Raw genomic sequence first — 14,568 nt, 5'->3', positions numbered from 1 at the left:
CCTCACAAAATCATGCTAAATTATGATTTTTTTGAGCATATACATTTTACGTGCACGTCCATTCTCGGGGATCGAACCCATGATAGCATGATTGCATATCAAGGTATAACGCAATAATCTACCAACTGAGCTACACGAAACGCAAATCACGGTGCAAATAAAAGAGTACAAAACTGAATATGAACACGACCTTTTGCCGATAGGGGTGCAATTGTAGTATACGCTCTGATGGGTCGTATTTCAGGATTTGGCAAACGACCTATACGAGCGTATTAGTTGGAGGACAGGTTGCCCATAATATTTCTGAACAGTCTTGGCACTCAAGATATCAATCACGTTTCTTTTGGTTATTCTCTCTAAAGAAAAGAATAAGCAAGAAGTAAACAATATGATTATGTCATCGGTTTTGCAAAAGTGTTTTTTTTTTGTAAAATAAAGTGTAGTTCTATTTTTGTGATTGCACTTGTCTGTCTGTCTGTCATGTATACTCTTTACACTGTGCATATTTTTAAAAAATTATTATGGTTAGGTTTTACCTGTGGGATTAGTGCACAAAATATCTTTTTAACATGCTATTAATTACTAAAATGGTAATTTTCCTGCACATTTCTATCTATTATGTTTTATTTATTATTTTTATATTCTATATAAAATGGGTATGATTAGGTATTGAGGTATAGGTTAAGGGATCTAAAAGTGTAATTCATTTATTGATGAAAGTGCATCTATACAAGTATCTTTATGATTTAAAAAGATTTGTACTTTTTTTTTTAGCTGTATATATGTACAATGTTTAGTTTTAAATGTCCAAAATTCTATGTCCCGGCATATCTGTAAAGTTATGCACTGATGTTTAAACGCTGAGACCAGGCATAATTCTGTCTGTCTGTCTGTCAGGCGATGCAGTACATGGAGCTTCTCCCTGAAGAAAGGCGACCTGTGGCTGGCACAGCGGGATCGTTATATCGCCACAAGCAACTGATAAGACAGCTACCTTCCTACGATCACGACCCTGCATACTGCCACAGCCTGTCTGAGGTGGAGTTGAAAGCTATGGCTCAGTTTTGTGATCCTTTTAAGGAGGAATCCTTAGGAGTAGGAGAGGTTGCTCTGCCTGGAGAAAAATGTACAGCAGTAAAAAATGAAAAGGCCTCTCAAGAACAGCCAGATCCTGAGACTACCACAAATGGAACAGCACAGTCTCCTCTCAGCAATAAGAGTGAATATGTGAGTTTAGTTCAGTCTTTACAAATGGCTGACCATGTAAACGCAAGCTAATTTTAATGACTAATCCAGCACCCTACCTTTAACACAACTGTGCTGAGCCATGCTGTTAGAGTGCTTGTGTGTGACGTCCCTACTCTGTTGCATGGCTACCAGTTTCTCCATAGTTGGCTAAGCGGAAGCTCACTATTTGATCAAACAGCAAAGTAAACAGCTACACTACGTTCAATATAAAAAAGAAAAAAATGTCTGAGACAGTTTGGTCTGTGGAGGAAACATTTGCGCTTATTCATATTATACCCGTCGTCGCCTTCTGTTTATTTTATTTTTTAACTTCAAGAGCTGTGTCCTTTTTTCTGCTATTGAACAAAGTAAATATCAGATAAAAAAGGAGTCCCAAAAACAGAAATATCTGATCATCGTCCATATTGCTGTTTATATTACACTTGCGTTACCAAGGAAACGTCTGACACATTCTGATAAGGCAGAAACAAAGAGAACCATACGGCCCGAGAGTGGAAAAGTGGCAAATGTTTCTCTATTAACCATCTGGGGTTGATGAACAATCTTTAACAAAATAGAACAATTCTTCCCCAAAAGTCAAAAATCAGCTATTGCTATTGCATGCAGAGGCTTCTGATCCGATAATTAAAACCTGTGTGGTTTATTTATTTATTTATGTACTTTTAGGATTTAGCAGTAGGAAAATACTAGTAAAGAACTGTTCCTCAGGGGGACTGAGTTTGTCGAAGCTGTTTTTCTCATTAATTTAGCCATTATATCAAATAAATACCAAGGGTTATGTTTGTTTTCTTCTAAAAGTGTCAGGAAGAAGCTCTAGCAGTTTTTAATGCCTTTCTATAGGCAGAAACACTGTCCTTCCATGCAGTTCGAAATACTTCGTTTTGATTTCTTTGAGATGAGTCAGTAAAATTATCTATAAATCAGTCTTTAGTGAAGTGAAGTGATGGTTCTACCATATTTGCATAAAGGAGTTTAGTTTGCAGAATTAGCTAAATAAAGGTAATGATCTGAGGTTTCATCACTCTGCTGCAAAATCAACATCAATTCGATGTGACAGAATAAATCTACAGTATGATTACAAGTAGACCCTGACACGTGTTGTCTAACCCCAGTAGAGTTCAGAATGTCTGTAAATGCTGATCCTAATGCATCTTTTTCATTATCAACATGGATATTAAAATCACCAAAAATTAAGACTTTATCTGCAGCTTGCACTCAGATAGAAAATAAGCAAGTTCATTCATAAAGTGTGTATGGTGCCCTGGTGGCCTTGTGGCCTGTATACAGTACAAATGTCCAAAGGGATTTTTCACTTACACTAGATAATGTTACATAAAGCACCATTACTTCAAAATAAATAAAATAATAATACTTGAAACCAGACCTCTTAAAAACTGAAAATATTACTAAACATTGTAGCAATTACGTTATTTCTGCATCACTGCACATGCGCAGTCCTTTCAGTTTCATGGGTCAATCCGATCGAATGTTTACATCCACTCTCAATCATATTGGAAGAGGAATAAACCACCCCCTTCAGTCTGATCGAAATTTCATTCCGATCGAGCTCAATAGGATCGATTAAGGTGTTTACATGAAGGCTTTTCAGTCCGATTGAGCCATCAATCCAATTACAAACAGATTATTTGTTTGCATGTAAACCATAGCCATTGTTTATAGAGCGGCTCATGTTTATAACATTATCCTTTGGAGGTAGACTCGTTTAAAAGTAATTTAATCATCTGGTGTTTTAGCCAGGTTTCTGCCAAACAGAGCACATCTGGTTATAATCTGTGATTTTCTGTATATCATTTAAGCGCTTTTTGTAGAAAGAGATCTAATATTCATCAAGCAAAGATTTATCATTTGTTTGTCTGTATTAATATGTTATTTTTTATTTATCAATATATCAATTAAATTGATAACCATAACCTTGAATGGTTTAGGTGTGTGTTATTGTATTTGCTATTTCAGGGAAACAGACACAGTCTCTATAGTATGATATCTAGTTGTAAGAGTCTGAGATTCTGTGATATGAGGTGGCTAGGAGCTGGTTGGTTTAGACTGTCTGCCGTTGCTTCCTGACCTGTCTGACATCTCGATTACTGACTGAATATTGACTAACTCAACTAAATCATATGAATTTTTTTTAACTATATATTTTCATGTTTTCTCAAGCAATTCAAATATAGAAAGTGCACTAAAAACGTCATTCTATGTTATGTTAATGATATTTGGCAACACACTTGAGCAAACTAATTGAAACCAATAACTGAGTGTAGTACATAGCACTCACCAAACCTAGACTCTTTCTAAAGCATGCATACACAAGTAAAGTCAAAGCAGAGTTTGAGGATTACATTTTTAATTAATAACAGTTCATTGCTGTAGCAAATTAGCTCAAAGTTGAACATAATTAATCATAATGGTTATTATTAAAACTATATTCATCTTCAGGAATTACTTGTAGCATTATAGCCTTTTCTTGATAGTGGTACAACCATTTAACTTTAGCACCCATATAAAATGTCGACGATGGGGGCCAAGTTTATAATTTCTATGCAAATGTCAAAAGGCTAAAAGTGTCTCTTAAGACATAAATTGTAACCACCCATCAATGATCCTAAGCAAACGCTACAGATTTTCCCCCATTGGCTGCAGATGTTCACATGGAGACATTGTCAGACAATAGTGGATCATTGATGATCGGCTGGCAGGTGGGATCCTGATTGTCAGATGGCAGGTGGATCAGGAAGGCCGGATGGCAGGTGGATCTTGATTGTCAAATGGCAGGTGGATCAGGAAGGCCAGATGGCAGGTGGTTTCTAATTTTCCTCAACCTTTGAATGCTTAGCTTGGGTGTTAACCCCTGGTCAGGTTCAGCATTGTCTCCACCTGGGTCCTTCTTTCCCAGTGGCTCCATTTGAAGGTTCGAGGAAGGGCAGCTCTGCACTGGTTCATGGACCTTTGCACCCCGTTGACTCTTGGATTGGTACTCTTCACTTGGGAGATTGTACGACTCCAGATCCCCAAGAGGGTGGAGGCTTTTGGCACTTGAATCTACATACTGTGGTTCGGTAGACTGACATGAGTGTTTGTGTCATGCTGGCCCTGAACCAACATCTGTATGAAGGGGAGTGCTGATGAGCCATTGATTTCTCACAGTCTTCCAAGGCAGTTAACAGTCCATGTTCTGATTCTGAGCCTGTACGCTTTTGAATCAGTGTTTCACGTAGTAGCTGGTGGTTTGACTTTATGTGAGCAGGGTTGTCTGTCTAGGAGGCTTCGCACCTCAGGACTGGATGTGGGTCTGAGGAAGACTAACCTGTCTAACCTGTCTCTGTCAGTTGCATGAGCTTCCACTTCAAGGTGAGAATCTATGTCTTGAAGGTAGAGCTGGATATCTTGGCCTTCTGTAGAGTTCGGTCTGGAACTGGGTGATGTAATGGAATTGACATAAGTTGAGCCAGTTTGTCGAGGTCTTTAAGAGTCTTCTCGTGCAGTTTCAGGGTCTACATGGATGGGCTTTCTTCTTTTGTTAGAAAGAAAGAGTTCTGTGATGAAGGCTGGCGATGCTTTGGTTTGCGGCCATTCACTTTTTCCATTGTGTAGCAATTCATGGATGGGGGACTCCTTCTTGGCTCTAATTTCTTTCCAAGTGGTCTTCCAGAGCATTTATCTTAGAGTCTTTGTTTTAAGGTCAGTTTTGGCTTTCTCTAGTAGCTGTTCTGCAGACTGGAGATGTTTTCTCAGGTCCTTTCCGGCTTTACTCCATCTGGTACCTTGAGTTTATCCTGGGTTTTCACTTTGAGCTTGTCTGTGCAGTGTGAGATGTGCAATAGCTCTCTCAGGAACTCAGTGATCTGATGCTTGAAATCATCCTGGACTTTCACTGCCAGCTTGTCTATGCGGTTTGGGCATGTGTCAAGCTCCTTCTGAAGATGGGTGCAGTGCTTGTCGCTCGGTGTCAGCTTGACTGTGAAGGCGTAGCTTAGGAAACTTGGTTAGCTCCCCCATGATTGTGATTCTGGCTTGAGTCATGTGTCAGGAGTCTCTTCCGAATCATGACTATTACTCAGAATAATAACAGTGGTCTATCTGTAATGCCTCTTAGCCAGGTGTTCACATCTCCTCCCTGGGCAGTGGGGTATGCAGTCTGTGACATGCTGGCAGACTGAAAAGTTAGGGCTAAAACAGATCTGTATGGTGTTATAAGCCCATATGTAGTGGAACAGCTAAGTGTTGTTTAGTGATTGCAAACCAAAAAGTGGGAGTGTGTTGTAGTGGGGCTTTGTGGTTTGGGTTTGCTGTTGTTCATCACACGCAGCATGTTTTTGACATTGTGCAGTAGTTTGAGGGCTGGAGTAGCAGCAAGTTGAGCAGATGTGATAGGGTGGTTGGAGGGGTTAGGGAGGTGGTGGCAAAGAATAGCCCTTATTGAGGTGTCAGAGGTTTGCATTTAAGCAATGCCATCCATGGATAGTTGTAAGGTTAGTGCCAGGGCTGCAAGGTGGGTACCATGGAGGTGAAAGTTGATCTCCTGTGGGTTATGACTGTCATGTCATGGGAGGGTGGGTGGGTCTTGGTTGAGACCATAGCTCACCATGCAATGCACCTGTTTTGGCAAGGGCCTGTCAGGACTCGGTCGGTTTGAGTGTCCTAACACCTTCAAGTAGATGATCAGATCATGCTTACTTGTGATGTTGTTGCACACCTGGGACAGATGTTGGTGCTTGACTGGCTTCTTGTTCATTGTGGCAAACTTATCTTTTTCTTAGCCAAGTAGGAAGCTGAGCTTGGCATAATTTGAGTCTGTGTAAATCAGGAGTTGTCTGATGCACTTCTTGTGAGTCGATGCGATTTGAAGGGTGATCTGGATGGCTGTCACTTGTACTTTGATGACTGGAAGTCCAGCTTGCAGTGTTGCTGTGGGAGAGATTTGCTGTTAACCCACAAAACACCTGCTCTGGGCACACCGTGCCTCAGCATTGCATCCTTAAAGGGCCATTGACCATGTGGCTTTGGGGGTATTGGTCCTCTGTACATTTGAGTTGGCTGTTGAGGGCCATTAAAGTTTGGTGGCACATCTCTGTGATCACTTTCCGTGTTCCGTTGTGACTGGAGAATCGCTGAATGGTTCAGGAAGTGCAGAGCGGGCTCTTTTTGTCATCTGAGTAGTTCGTGCTCTGGTGGGAGCAGTGTTCTGCTGAAGTGGGCACCCCCTTTAGTTCTGGCGATGTTGTTGGTGTAGACCAGCACTAAATCAGTAGTTGGTGAATCCTGCTGTCAGGTGAAACTCCTTGGGATGAGGGTAAATCAGGCATGGCGTTGAGGCCGGGTTCCCTCCATTCCCTTGAAGGTTTGTGGTTGAGGGTTTGGCCATGCTGTCTGTTGAGCTGAACAGCGACCCCATTTTGTATATGCTGGGACTGCAGTCTCATATATTCAACAGAGTAAATGTCTGGTATGGTCTGGCAGGAAGGTCTCGCACTTGACAGGGCTTCCCCAGGGGATTGCGAGGTCTGCAAGAACCAGGACGTAGCAGATTGAGCTTTGGTTATTTTACTTTAGGTTAAAATGCAGGTGTCCTTGGCAGTGACCATGGTTCACAACAAGACCTCATAGGGAAGCTCATGCACTTGCTTGCAAAGGCAGGTCTGGTGTGTGCTTGGTGCGTGCTTTGAAGAGTGTGAGGCTTAAGGCCATATTTTCATGGCTGGCTGTGAGATTTTCCCATGATCTCGGTGGCCTGACAGTCTGCCTGTGTGACCTGTCTGGCTGAAGTGGCAGGGGTTTTGCACTTCAGCCTGGAGTTTTGGCAGTCTCAAGTTCAGCAAAGGGTCAATGTGATCCAGCAGCTCTTTATCAATGAGAAGTTAGTATGCGTGTATGACTGCGTGTTCAGTGCACACCTTTGGGCCTTAAGAGTTCAGTTCTGTTTCTGAGCTTCAGCATGGGGTCTGTCAAAGAGTTATAAAGTGACATAAAAGTTGGGTTTACTTCAGTGTCACCAGAGCTTCACATCTCGCCTTGTTTTCCAAAATGCTGTCTCCTGGTTGCCCCCCTTTTCAATTGGGCTCCTCAGGAGTCCTGGTACTGGGTTTGTGTGCTGAAAGGTGTTGGATCATTCTGGATGTGCAGCCATCAGCTGAAGTGGGTGGGTGATGCCATTACTTGGTGATGGAATGGCTGGCCCTATGGTCAGTGGCTGGTTAGCAAAGATCTGGGTTGTGGGCTGGTCTGACCTTGAGTCTGGGTTCTCGCAACCAGCTGAGATGTCAGGCCTGATCTTTGTGACCTGGCAGTGCACTTCAGATGAGTTGGCTGGCTGGAAAGGTGAACGTTCCCGAGATCTGGGCATTTCTCTTAGTAGGAGGGCATTCTGGTAGGTTGTTGGTTTCTCATGCCGCTCGTAGTTAAAAGGAGTCTGCTAGTCTGATATATCCTGTTTGTCCTGCTGGTGAGGCCACTCTCACTCTATGGGCAAAGAGCACCGATGATCCTGGTTGGCTCTCTGTGGCTTTAGCCTTGGTTTGATCATGGTCTGTCTGCCAGTTCACGTTGTCGTCCAGCCGTTTCGCTCAGGTGCCGTAGATCAGGAGTAGTCCCGGAACGGGGGGCCGTCTCTTGCAGCGCTTAGTCAGGTTGCTGGCTGATCAGGTGGGTGGCAGGGCTGGATGATCTGGACACAGGTGTAAGACAGGTGGAGAGGGAAAAGCACAGAAAGCCAATGCAAGTCTGTATAGATTTAGTGAGCTAAAATGTTTGGGCTATGTGTTGCGTGGTTAACTGGTGTGATCAGTTAATGACGCACACTAAACGCTTAGATATCTTGGCTGATAAGGCGGGAGTGGATAATTGGTGTGAGTGAGCACCTGAAAACTATGAGTAACACTGTTGATGGGTGATAACCTAGGGGGTCATTTAATGACAAATTTTATAAACTGCAGTTAACTTAAGTCATTAACAGTGGCTGGTTTCTCAGTGAGGGACTCAAGAACTGTTAAGGCTCGGAATGTGGGCATGTATAGCCTACACATTCTTTCACAAAAACACGCAGTTGGATAGTAGTCTTGTTTTGAATGAACACACATAAGAAACACACCACAGTTACTGAGTCTACTCACAGAACTAGGTTTAAAACGTTGCCCTAAATTCTCCACCAATCTGTAGCAAAAAAGGTTCAAAGTGAGATGAACATAATTAATCATAACGGGTTATTATTAACTATATTCATCTTCAGGAATTACTTGTAGCATTATAGCATTGATAGTACAATAAAATGATTTGTTTATCTGCATGACGGACAGTGTTAATTGTTCATTGACTTTAAGTAACATTATTTCTCTGGCCATGAAAAATAATTTTACTACTAATACATTACTCCCAGAGCATGTAAACAAAACCGGAACGTTAAAGTGACCTCGTCCTGTGAGCAGCAAACACAGACAACCAAGTGTGAATATATATGGATGTTTATTAAACTACACTACAGGGGAACATGCAACATATGACTAGACACAAACATACACACATTAAACATAGATGCCAACACAAGGAAGGCATGGATAGAGAGAGAGAGCGCACTGTAGAGAGAGGTAGTGCTCGTGGGCAAGAGAGTAAAGAGTCATAGCATTATTTACTCATTAACTAATTGCAACCTGTTAAGAATCATCAAAGAATCACGTCACCTTAATTAAAAGGGGTCAAAGCCTAGCAGCGCATCTAAATAGTTAACAAGTGGTTACTTGCGTTGGTTCTGTAGGTGCTGAGTAAAGTGTCCTGGTGCATGTATAATGCGTAGATTCCTGTTGAATCCTATTAGGAGTAAAAGCTTTGTCATTTCATCCATGGGTTGACTGCTCCGAAGTGAAAACCAAGTTACTGAAAACTGCCAGAAGATCGGACTCCCCAAGGTGATGGGTGTCTCCAGGGAACCGCAAGTGAAGAGAAGCACACTTTTTGGATGTGGGAGAGGTTTTATCTGGTTTCCCTGTAACACCCATTTTGGTTAGATTGACCAGCAACAAGGCGTATAGTTTCACACACCTTACATTCACACACCTGAATATTAGCATTTAGAGCTTAACTAATGCAAATAAACAGTGGTATCTAAACTAATGTATAGGGAAACATACAGGCAACACATGCCTATACCAGATACATTTGTAACTGATTGATTCTAGTCTAAAATAAAGAAAACATAAAGTGAAAAAATAAAAATAGTGAAAAAATAAAGAAGACATAAAGTGTAACCACCCATCAATGATCCTAAGCAGATGCTACATTGCTGTTGAATTTAGATGTTAAATATTTTGTCCATATTTGATTTTATGTGTAGCCCTTAAAGTAATATTCTATGTTAAATATAAATATAATGCTTTAAATATATTAAATATATTAATATTAAATATAAATATAATGCTTTAATCAACACTTTCACAATAAGTTAATCTTGATAGTTGTAGTAGTAAAAACATAATAAATGTTTTCCACATGTAATACTTGTGTTACCTAATTATAGCAATGGGCTTTTACCATTTTGTCTTTTTGTTGTTGATCCAGCTTTGCTATTTTCCCCTAAAACCTTCGTGCCTCCTCTTTTTCTCAGCATTGCAGTGGCTGTGGACAGTTGGCAGCTATGGACAGTCCTGTGGTGTACGCCGACAGGGCTGGGTACTCGAGACTGTGGCATCCCAACTGCTTTGTGTGCAGCGAGTGTGGCGAGCCTCTGGTGGACCTGATTTATTTTTGGAAGGAAGGAGCGCTGCTGTGTGGACGCCATTACTGCCAGAGCATCAGACCTCGCTGCCTGGGCTGTGATGAGGTAAAATAAATTGCTTTTTAAAACACATTTTTACTAAAAGGTATAAAGAAATTAACCAAACTTTTAGAAAACTTTCACAACAAGGCATAACCAGGAAATCTACATTTGGTTACATATTCTTTACCTTGAGATGTGTATGTGAAATAAACACCAATTAATTCTCTGTGTGTGTGTCTCTCACTTTCTTTTGTAGCTGATTTTCTCAGAAATGTTCCTGCAGGAGGCCAGTGGTCATGTGTGGCATAAGGAACACTTCTGCTGCTGGCTGTGTGGGCAGAATCTCAGCGTTCAATGTGCTTGTGACAAGCGGCAATCAAAATTCAGTTCAGATTAGACAGAAAATACTCCAAAATATGATAAAATGTCACTTTCTGTGTTTTAAAGACGAATTTCCACGATTTTATTTTTTTTATTGGTGGAATTTTTGATTTGCATATAGAAAACCCATGCAAACCCTAACATATTCTATGTCAGCATCCTCCTCAAAAACACAATATATCAGTGTTTACTGAAAGTCTAGGAACTGTTAAAGGGGTCATAAATTGAGAAATCACATTTTCCCTGATCCTTTGACAAATAAGACGTCATTGTACTAAAATGTATAAAAACAGACTGTACTTTGCAGAACTCAAAACTTCCTTGTTAGTCCAAAAACAACTTTTCTTGAAACCAAGCTGCCAAAGCTAGTTTTCCACTTCTGATTTTTAATAGAGTAATATGTCAGCAACAAGATTGTCTGCACAAACACAGGTCAATGCCTGATTCGTCATCGCATGCCCACTAATGCATTGTATGGACACGTTTACATTGTAGACACGCATCTTTAAACAGTGTTCAAATTAGAGGTTTTCTCTAGTCTCAATATCTGTAGCTGAACCAATTCAACCTGAGACTCTTCTCACCCAACATGTATAAATTATTTTTTGTATGACACAAACCAAAATCACAACACTACAGCAGTTGTAGATTTATCTTACTTTATTTGTTGTAGATAAAATATGTTCTCCAATCCTTTTTTTCCCCAATCAGTTATGTTTTTAAACCCATGTTGCCAGAAGCCAAAATTATGTAGCCTATTCTTTGTCAAAAATGTGAAGGAATAGATAAACTGAGCATAAGCTGTATGCTGTACCTCAAAAAAGGAAATTTATGTTAATATTGATAAGAAAATCCCCACACTCATTTGCTTAAGTGTCTTTGGTATTGCAGAGCGCCATTTATACAGTATAAATGAATGCACCAATATTCAGAAGAGTTTGGTAATTTATACAATGAAAAACAGATGGACAGAAAACAGAGAAAAATAAGCATTATAACATTTGTTTTAAAAAATAAAAACACTTTTTTTTTTTTTTTACTTTATTAAACAAACTTAGCTACTGTGTACTTACAGTACATCAACATATAAGTACAATGTATTTATTTTGTTCATATTGTATTACAAAATACTTCTGCTATTAAGGTGGGATGCAGGTAAAGTTAGGGACAGGTTTGGTGGTCTGGGTTGGTTTAAGAGTGGGTTAAGGTGTAAGGGATGGGTCAACAGAGTAATTATAAATGTAATTACAAAAATTAATTTTGTAATTACATGCAGGTATTTTTTTTATATAAGTACAATGTAAAAACATGTATGTACTTTACACAATAATTGTATTGTACTAAATGATTAATTTAAATGTAAGTACATAGTAGTTAAGCCACTAAGTGGGACCGAATTTGAAGTCCATTCAATACATTTATTTTAAAAGACACAGGAATCAAGGCTACTAATGTCAGTCCCGACCTGTGTCTGAGGCACCTGTCAAGGTTTTGAACCCAAACCCGAACCTACATGTGTTTCTTAAAGTGGACCTGTGAAAACCTCTAGTTCAAATCAGAAGGCTATACAAAGTCCCTTTCAAGGAAAGACACACAACGACGTGTTAATTTCAGTTATCCAAGACCAAGTCCAATCGCTCTGAATCATGAAATCTTTGCCACATTAATATTTCAATAATATATTTAAAATCAAAAAACAATAAATCCAAAAATAGATTTTTTTATGCTCAAATAGAAAATAGTTTTTCGAGTGTATTTCAGTGATGCAATGACTTTACCAAAATCATTGTAGAGAATGGCCTTTTATTTCAAAATTATGTTTTTGATGTAAAAATCGTATTAAGATTATAATTGCACCTCAGGAAACATTAGAAAATATTATTCTGCAATATAAAAAATTGCTGTTAATGACCCTTTTAAGAGTACTGGAGATGCATTAACTGATGGAGATACATTATCTGATAAAGACCATTTGAATATTTTTATCTCAATCAGTCGTCACTCATTTGTACTTGATTAAATAAGGGATTAATCTATCTTTGAAGAAAGTGGTCCACAAACAACAGCGATTTAAGTCTGTTTACAGCTAAATTATTCATGATGTCAGCCTGCACTGTATTTCTGTTTTCATTCCTACGGCATCCAATACTCATTATGTAAGAATCCGATTATGCAAGAACTTGGTTATTCGATAAACCTTTGGTATCAGGGAATTACTTAGGTAATCCAAGGTAATATTACAAGGCACAACTTTGAGTGTGATACAAACAACAATGGAGTGTTATAAAAACAATTAAAATCCCAACCCTTCTTTAAAAATTTGAAAGTTTCACTTTATAACTATTAATGAATGAATGCTGAGTTGCTTCATTAAAGTTAAAAGCGTAAGTCAAAATCACCATCACTAACACACAGCCTTCTCAATACTACTATATTATTTATTGAACAATAATATCTAAACAATAATAGCCAATATAAAGGTATAAGAAGTTTGTACAGCAGGAAATAAACACGAGCAACTTGCAACAGTAATTCATTCAAAAGGACAAGGCATTGCTCTGTTAAAGAAATTAAGCATATTACTTACTACTATTTTAATGTGGCACTAAAAAACTTTCATGTATTAAGCAGCCAATATGACATAACAGTCCACAGGGTTTGGTCTAGTCAGTGATTCTCAATGGGGACTCACAGGACTGCACGTTTTGTTTTTTTTCTCCCTTATCTGTCATAGCAGGTTCAGTTCATGGTGCTTCCTGCTAACAAGCTGATGAATTGGATCACTTGTGAATAAGAGAGACATCCAAAATGTGCAGTGCTGTGGGTCTCTAGGATATTGAGATCCACTTTTGATTTAATTGACATTCAGTGGTGGAGATGTTGAATTTTTTTAAAAGGCAGAGGTTTTGGTGTTGTACTGTCATTCTGCACACACTTTGTTTCAAGGGCATATGCTACTGCATACATAAATATTGCCAGTAACCGCCAGATACAAAAGCCAGAGCCTGTCAAGCTTAAGTACGTAGGTGAGAGTTCATGAAGTGAGTTCCTACAAATAGTTCCTTGCACTGAGGAAATAATTGTAAGAGCTTTTTATTGTGAATGTTTTTGTAGATATTAAATTACTTAAAGGTATATGCTTTGGATTGAATCCATAGGTGAGTGTACATGAGTGTTTGATGTTTAATTTTAATGTAAGGTTTCAAACAAAAATAATTGTGAGTTTAAATGATCAATGATCAGTATAATTGCCATTATGAAATGTGTCCTGTGACTGTATTGAGAACTGCATTTACCCAGTTAGTTACATTTCTGGAAGCAATTGTATTCTTGATGTTTTTGGCAAAAGTATATGTTTTTCATGAGAAAATATGCCTTTATGGTAGCTATTGTTTATTCGTATTTAGTTAATGACTCATTAAAATTGAGTCAGTGACTAAACTGGGAGAGAGGAAAACAGAGAAAGATTTGGATAACCTATTTCCAGCTATTTGATTTGGAAATTGCCATACAAACTGGAATGTTAACATTTTGTATCTCAGTTTAACAAATAGACTTTTAAAAGGGTTCACATTGCATATTTTAAAAAGTTTCTCACAGCTTTTAATCACTTTTGTCTAAACGCTTAATCAGCAATTGCTACTTTTGTGTAGGTATTCAGTCGGTTTGCTCTTTAAGTCCATGGGGAATAAAGACTGTCTTAAAATTATTGTATTTGCTTTCATTTTATTGGAATGTGTGGTGAAACATCTCGGGCAGTGGTGTCCACCTCCACTTTGGCAGCGGAGGAGAGGAAGAAGTGCTACAAGAGCTGCTGATATTTTTCCAAAACACTGCAGAAAACAAGAATACAGAAAACAAAATTATTTTTATATTTTATATATACATTGGTTCTACCATTCAACTAAACCAAAGTTCAAATTTGTGACAACTCTTTTCATCCACATTTAGCATTAATACATAATAAATTATTATTATAATTATTATATTAAAAGCATTTAAAAAAAAAAACAAAGTAACAATTGAGAAAATTATTGGTAACACTTTAAGGTGTCCATTTTACATGTTACATGTACTTAATAGTATAACAACAATTAATTATGCATTATTACATGCAAGTAACCCTAAGCCAAACCTTAATCCTAACCCTAACCATTTAGTAAATACATGTAGCT

The 14,568-nt window shown here is 38.7% G+C and overlaps 1 protein-coding gene and 1 pseudogene across 1 annotated transcript in view; both read left to right on the top strand.

The window, feature by feature from the left end:
- LOC109082721 overlaps window positions 1–14,102 on the top strand; it is a 43,784-nt pseudogene extending 29,682 nt beyond the window's left edge.
- Window positions 1–14,568, top strand: part of LOC109095006 (CD276 antigen homolog) — a 467,477-nt gene that overhangs the window by 192,360 nt on the left and 260,549 nt on the right. The window lies entirely within an intron of this gene.

Source organism: Cyprinus carpio, chromosome B22 (genome assembly GCF_018340385.1).
Source record: "Cyprinus carpio isolate SPL01 chromosome B22, ASM1834038v1, whole genome shotgun sequence".
Lineage (NCBI taxonomy): Eukaryota > Metazoa > Chordata > Actinopteri > Cypriniformes > Cyprinidae > Cyprinus > Cyprinus carpio.
The sequence above is the reverse complement of the archived record's forward strand: the minus strand, read 5'-3'. Positions and strand labels throughout refer to the sequence as shown.